The sequence below is a fragment of the Heterodontus francisci genome, chromosome 9 (genome assembly GCF_036365525.1).
Source record: "Heterodontus francisci isolate sHetFra1 chromosome 9, sHetFra1.hap1, whole genome shotgun sequence".
Lineage (NCBI taxonomy): Eukaryota > Metazoa > Chordata > Chondrichthyes > Heterodontiformes > Heterodontidae > Heterodontus > Heterodontus francisci.
Genome location: NC_090379.1, coordinates 26,033,142 through 26,039,587, shown reverse-complemented (window position 1 = coordinate 26,039,587; position 6,446 = coordinate 26,033,142). Strand labels below are relative to the sequence as shown.

The following is a 6,446-nucleotide window of genomic DNA, read 5'->3' as shown; positions in this document are numbered from 1 at the left end:
CCATCGCTGGGACCCCTGTTGCCAGAATAAAATCCAGCTCATTGTATCCATGAATATTAACTGCCCAGGCCTCACCATTTTTAAGCCACATTTCCATCATTGCCAATATATCATATTCTCACATGGCTATTTGTGCTTGTAGCTCACCAACCTTATTCACCATACTTTGTGCATTTACATACGTGCATTCTAAACCTGTCTTTGTATTCCTTGTAGTCCTTCTTGGTCTGCTCCTAATATGGTACTACGTCCTTCTCGTACTTCTCTTTCCTTCTCCATTAAACAAGCCTCTTTTCTATTTCTATATGCTGGTGCCTATCCCCTTGCCAATTCAGTTTAAACCCTCCCCAACCATACTATTGAATCTCTCTGAGAGGACATCGTTCGGGTCCTTTTGAGGTACAAACCATCCCTTTTTAATAGGTGTTTCCTGCCTCAGAACTGGTCCCAATGCCCCAAGAATCTGAAGCCCTCCTTCCTGCACCATGCCTCAAGCCATGCATTGATCCTTCCTATCTTCCTATTTCTACTCTCGCTAGCGTCTGGCACTGGGAGTAATCCAGAGATTACTAGCTTTGAGGTCCTATTTTTTAACTTCCTCCCTAGCTCCTGAAAATCTAACTGCAGGACCTCAATACGTGCCCTTTCTGTGTCATTTTTACCAACGTGTACCACAACTTCTGGCTCACTCCTTTCCCCCTGCAGAATATTCTGCACCCTCTCCATAATGTCCTTTACCCTGGCACCAGAGAGGTAACATACCATGCGGGAATAATGATGACAGTTAGAAAAACGCCTGTCTGTTCCCCCTAACTATGGAATCTCCTATAATGGCTGCATTCTATGCTTTGATGTTCCCTCCTGTACAGTCCCTTGCCTATTGGTGCCATGGTCTGGATGGCATTCCTTAAAGGTATCGTCACTGCCAGCAGTCACCAATACTGATTACTGGTTTTAGAGTAGCACACATCCCGAAGACTCCTGCACCTCCTGCCTCTTCCTACTGTTCTGGATAGTCACCCATCTAATATCCTGAACTCTCTCTGCCTGTTGGTGGTCACCTCCTGCACCATATGATGTAGGAAACTGTCCTGCTCCCTGATGCTCCATGTGACTCCAGCTGCCCCACAAGCTTGGAAATCCTGAGCTTGAGCTCAAACAGGTGGAGACACTTCCTACACACCTAAGTCACATGAAGCAGCATGAACTTCCCAGGTGGCACAGGAATTGTATACAACAGATTTCAGCTGCCCAAACATGGTATAAAAAAAAACCTCTATTCCCTCTTTTAGAATCTCCAGGGTAATACTGGAGGGTTGGCAACCCTAATCTGAATTAATTAATGTCACATTTGTTCTAATCTGGGTCAAAGTTCACAGAGCCGCACACAGACTTCTTTACAACGGCCATTACCTATATATAAGCAAGTTCTTTTGGGCCTCCTTATCTCGAGAGACAATGGATACGCGCCTGGAGGTGGTCAGTGGTTTGTGAAGCAGCGCCTGGAGTGGCTATAAAGGCCAATTCTGGAGTGACAGGCTCTTCCACAGGTGCTGCAGAGAAATTTGTTTGTTGGGGCTGTTGCACAGTTGGCTCTCCCCTTGCGCCTGTCTTTTTTCCTGCCAACTACTAAGTCTCTTCGACTCGCCACAATTTAGCCCTGTCTTTATGGCTGCCCGCCAGCTCTGGCGAATGCTGGCAACTGACTCCCACGACTTGTGATCAATGTCACACGATTTCATGTCGCGTTTGCAGACGTCTTTATAACGGAGACATGGACGGCCGGTGGGTCTGATACCAGTGGCGAGCTCGCTGTACAATGTGTCTTTGGGGATCCTGCCATCTTCCATGCGGCTCACATGGCCGAGCCATCTCAAGCGCCGCTGACTCAGTAGTGTGTATAAGCTGGGGGTGTTGGCCGCTTCAAGGACTTCTGTGTTGGAGATATAGTCCTGCCACCTGATGCCAAGTATTCTCCGAAGGCAGCGAAGATGGAATGAATTGAGACGTCGCTCTTGGCTGGCATACGTTGTCCAGGCCTCGCTGCCGTAGAGCAAGGTACTGAGGACACAGGCCTGATACACTCGGACTTTTGTGTTAGCGAGCAATAAACCACAAAGAATTATGAAAGAATATACTGTACATTACAAACAGCAGCAATTGCTTAAATAATACTATGCACAGAGATGAAAGACATCAGCATGTTGCTTGGTGTACATTAATCCAAGGGTGTCCAACCTAGAGCCACATTCAGCCCTTGAGCACTAGCAATCTGCTCCTTAAAGCCCAGGCAACTCAGACCTATTCATGCTTACCTTTCTATCTTGTTGGTTTGTTGAATTTTGTGGATTGGAGATTTGGAAAAGGTTGCTTTTAGCATTGATTTTTTAGAGCATTGTACAGTACATCAGGAGGCCATTTGGCCCATTGTGCTTTTGAAAGACTGTCCAAACGTTCCTTCTCTGAAGCCCTGCAAATTTTCATTAACAAGACCTTTTAGTATCAGCAACGTAAAGTGTGCAAATTAATAGGAACATGGATGTAAACTTTATGTATGTGCCCTTGACTCCATGATTTGTACCCACAGAATCACAGAATCATTACTCTGCAGAAGGAGGCCATTCAGCCCATCGTGTCTGCACTGGCTCTCTGAAAGAGCAATTCCCTCAGTTCTATTCCCCTGCCTTCTCCCCATAACCTGGCACATTCTTCCTTTTCACATAACTGGCTAATTCCCTTTTGAATGCTTCAATTGAACCTGCCTCCACCACGGACTCAGGCAGCACATTCCAGACTTAACCACTCGCTGAGTGAAAAAGATTTTCCTCATGTCACTTTTGCTTCTCTTACCAAATACTTTAAATCTGTGCCCTCTCATTCTCAATCCTTTCAAGAATGGGAAGAGTTTCTCTCTATCTGCTCTGTCCAGACCCTTCATGATTTTGAATACCTCTATCAAATCACCTCACAGCCTTCTCTTCTCCAAGGAAAGCAGTCCTAACTTTTCCAATCTATCTTCATCACTGTAACTCCTCATCCCTGGAACCATTCTCGTGAATCTTTTCTGTACTCTCTCCAATGCCCTCATGTGCCTAAAGTGCGGCGCCCAGAACTGGATGCAATACTCCAGCTGAGGCCAAACTAGTGTCTTATACAAGTTCAACACAACTCCCTTGCTCTTGTACTCTATACCCCTGTTAATAAAGCCCAGGATACTGTATGCTTTATTAACCAGTCTCCCAACCTGTCCTGCCACCTTCTATGACTTATGCACATATCCATCGAGGTACCTCTGCTCCTGCACCCACTTTAGAATTGTACCGTTTACTCTATATTGTCTTTCCATGTTCTTCCTACCAAATTGAATCACTTTGCATTTCTTTGCATTGAACTTCATCTACCACCTGTCTGCCCATTCCACCAACTTGTCTATGTCCTTTTGAAGTTCTACACTATCCTGCTAACAGTTCACAATGCTTCCAAGTTACACATCATCTGCAAACTTTGAAATTGTGCCCTGTACACCAAGGTCTAGGTCATTAGCATACATCAGGAAAAGCAAGGGTCCCAACACTGATCCCTGGGGAACTCCACTACAAACCATCCTCCAGCCAGAAAAACATCCATTAACCACTACTCTTTGTTTCCTGTCACTCAACCAATTTTGTATCCATGTGGCTACTGTCCCTTTTATTCTATGAACTACCAGTTTGCTCACACGTCTGTTGTGTGGCACTGTATCAAACACCTTTTGAAAGTCCATGTACACCACATCAACAGCAGTGCCCTCATCGTCCCTCCCTATTACCTCCTCAAAAAACTCCAGCAAGTTAGTTAAGCATGATTTTCCTTAATTAACTCGTATTTCTCCATGTGACTATTGATTTTGTCTCAAATTATTTTTCCTAGAAGTTTTCCCACCACTGAAGTGAAACTGCCTGGCCTGTAGTTGCTGGGCTTATCTTTATAACTACCCTTTTTTGAACACGGGTGCAATGTTTGCAATTCTCCAGTCCTCTGGCACCATCCCTGAGTCTAATATGACCAATGAAAAACAGAAAGTTTGGACAATGTGAAACCATACGCTGCACAATGAAAATACATTTGGCAGGCATAGAGCTTATTTTATTGTTCTATGCAACAGTCACCATGTGCACACACAGAAGATAACAGCTACCATGCTATGGCTAACAAGATAACTATTCAATCAAGAGATGACGTAAATGCGTTTTAGCAGTTTACAATCATCATCTGACCTCCATTGAAGTTGATTTCTTCAATGGTATGTCTGACACATATAATGTGAAATTTAAAATACTTTTACTCATGATCCAAGCAGTCATTTTGTAGTTTAAAAAAGGTATATTTACAGAGGTCTTCTATTCACAATTAGAATTGAAAGCAGTGATGCAAAGCACAGCACAAAGGAACAAAATGTACCTTGGAGCACGTGACAGGACCTGCAATATTATTTTCCCACTGTAGATTCCAGGAAAATCCCTTACAGATTGTTAAAAATAACTACCATCACATTTATTTCTCCCCCCACCCCCAACAAATACAAAAGGTATTTCAGCACTGAAAACGTTAATGTTTTGCTCCATATTAAGCAAATCAATTTTAGAGTAATGCCAGCGGGCTCCCTTACACATCTGCAAACGGCTGCTTGTAAGTGCTTCCATATTGTAATCAAATGGCCTTAAACAGGAGCCATGAAATGTAATGACACAGAACTCCCCACCCTGTGACTTTATAGCTCTGTCATCTAATCGAATTCAAACAGAAGGTAGTAGGCTGGAGCTAAATGCGAGAGCACTTTCTTTCCTGTCTCCTTACTGCCGAGTTACCTTGCTGCTCCGTGGCCCAATCTGCATATGTTATTGGCCCCCAAATCCCTAGGCTGGCACCTCAATCTGTGTAAGCTAATAGTACAGATCCTGCAGATGTTGCATTGACCAGGCTCAGGTTAACGAGGAAGCAGGAATCAGGGAAAACAGCATGAGATGCTCGCCAGCAAAAAAAAAACCTCCTTGAGTCAACCTGTGCTGTGAGATGTTAGCATGAATTATCATAGTGTTATTTCTCCACTGGGGCAATGTGCGAGTTCAGCCTCGCACACCTGCAGTGTCTCTATCTCCCTCAGTGATGGAAAGTGTCAGTTTCATGTATTAGAGATCAGCCAATCTGCCAGCTTTGCGTCTTCAAGTCGGCCCAGAAGTGATATGACCCAATAATAGGGTTAACCCTTAATTGGCTTTGTTTGGAGAAGTTGTTGGGTTTGCTGTTCGTCCTGCTTATATCGGTAGATAAGGGATAAGATAGTAAAGTACAAGTGAATATAAATGAATTCACAGCCATTTGGGCAAGAAAAACGGCACTCCCTCCCTGCTTCTACACACTACTTGTAAACGGCTCTATGGTATCTCTATTTCATGAAATGTAATGGCCATAATGATGGCCTATTAGATGAAGTGCTTCTCTGCGATACTCCCAACCAGAAGGTCAGGTGTGCCTTGTCCAAGGCTTCCTGTCACTCATGCATTGTTTGTTTCAGTAGGTTGATTTTCAGATGCTCTCCGATGGGCTGCAAAGTCTCCTGTGTTGTTGCATGTGGGGAAGTGAGAACACCATTGCCCTTTTCTCTAAGAATCCAGCCCTGTTAGAGACGCAGGGTCAGTAGGATTTCCAACCCTCCAGGATTGTTCTGAAGTCTCCAGGAATGAAAGATTAAAGAAGTAGCAGAGGTTGAATGATGGTATAAATTGCAAATGGTCCTTTATGGCTTGATGGGCCACAAGATAACAAGAGTTTTTCCTGTTTGATGCTTTTTTTATGCTTACCTGATGAGACAATAATAAACAACAATAATAATAAATTTGCATTTGTTTGGCACCTTATTATGTCAACATATTTCAAAGCACTTCAGACAATCAATTAACCTTTTTTTGGAGTATAGTGCACCATTCCATGCCAGCAAAGTCCTATAAACAGCAATGAGGATGCATTTGTTTTTGGTCGAATTGTGTAGGGGAGGAATATTGGTCAAGATACGAGCAGAATTCCCTGCTCTTCTTAGAAAACTGACACGGATCATTACCATCCATCTGAATAACTAAACAGGAACACTAAAATAAAAGCAAAACACTGCGGATGCTGGAAATCTGAAATAAAAACTGAAAGTGCTGGAAATACGCAGCAGGTCTGGCAGCATCTGTGGAGAGAGAAACAGTGTTAACATTTCTGCTCTATGACCTTTTGTCAGAAGGACCTCAATTAGCCTAAGGGCAGGCCACTCACCATCTCTCCCACCATTGGTAAAATACCAATGGAGGCAGGTGGGTGACAAGCTTGGCACTCTCTCGCCATCCCACCCGTTGTTACGCCTCCCGTACCTCCCAGCCCGCTTCTGAGAGGGACCTAAAATTCTGTCCAAAGTGTGCAGGTTT

General features: G+C 43.9%; 1 long non-coding RNA gene across 1 annotated transcript in view; it reads right to left on the bottom strand.

Annotated features, from left to right (window-relative positions):
- Positions 1–4,557: 4,557 nt before the first annotated feature.
- LOC137373438 (uncharacterized) overlaps positions 4,558–6,446 on the bottom strand; it is a 36,138-nt gene continuing 34,249 nt past the window's right edge. Inside the window, exon 4 of the long non-coding RNA XR_010975629.1 lies at positions 4,558–5,840. This is a non-coding gene — a long non-coding RNA (uncharacterized lncRNA). The remainder of the gene's footprint in view (positions 5,841–6,446) is intronic.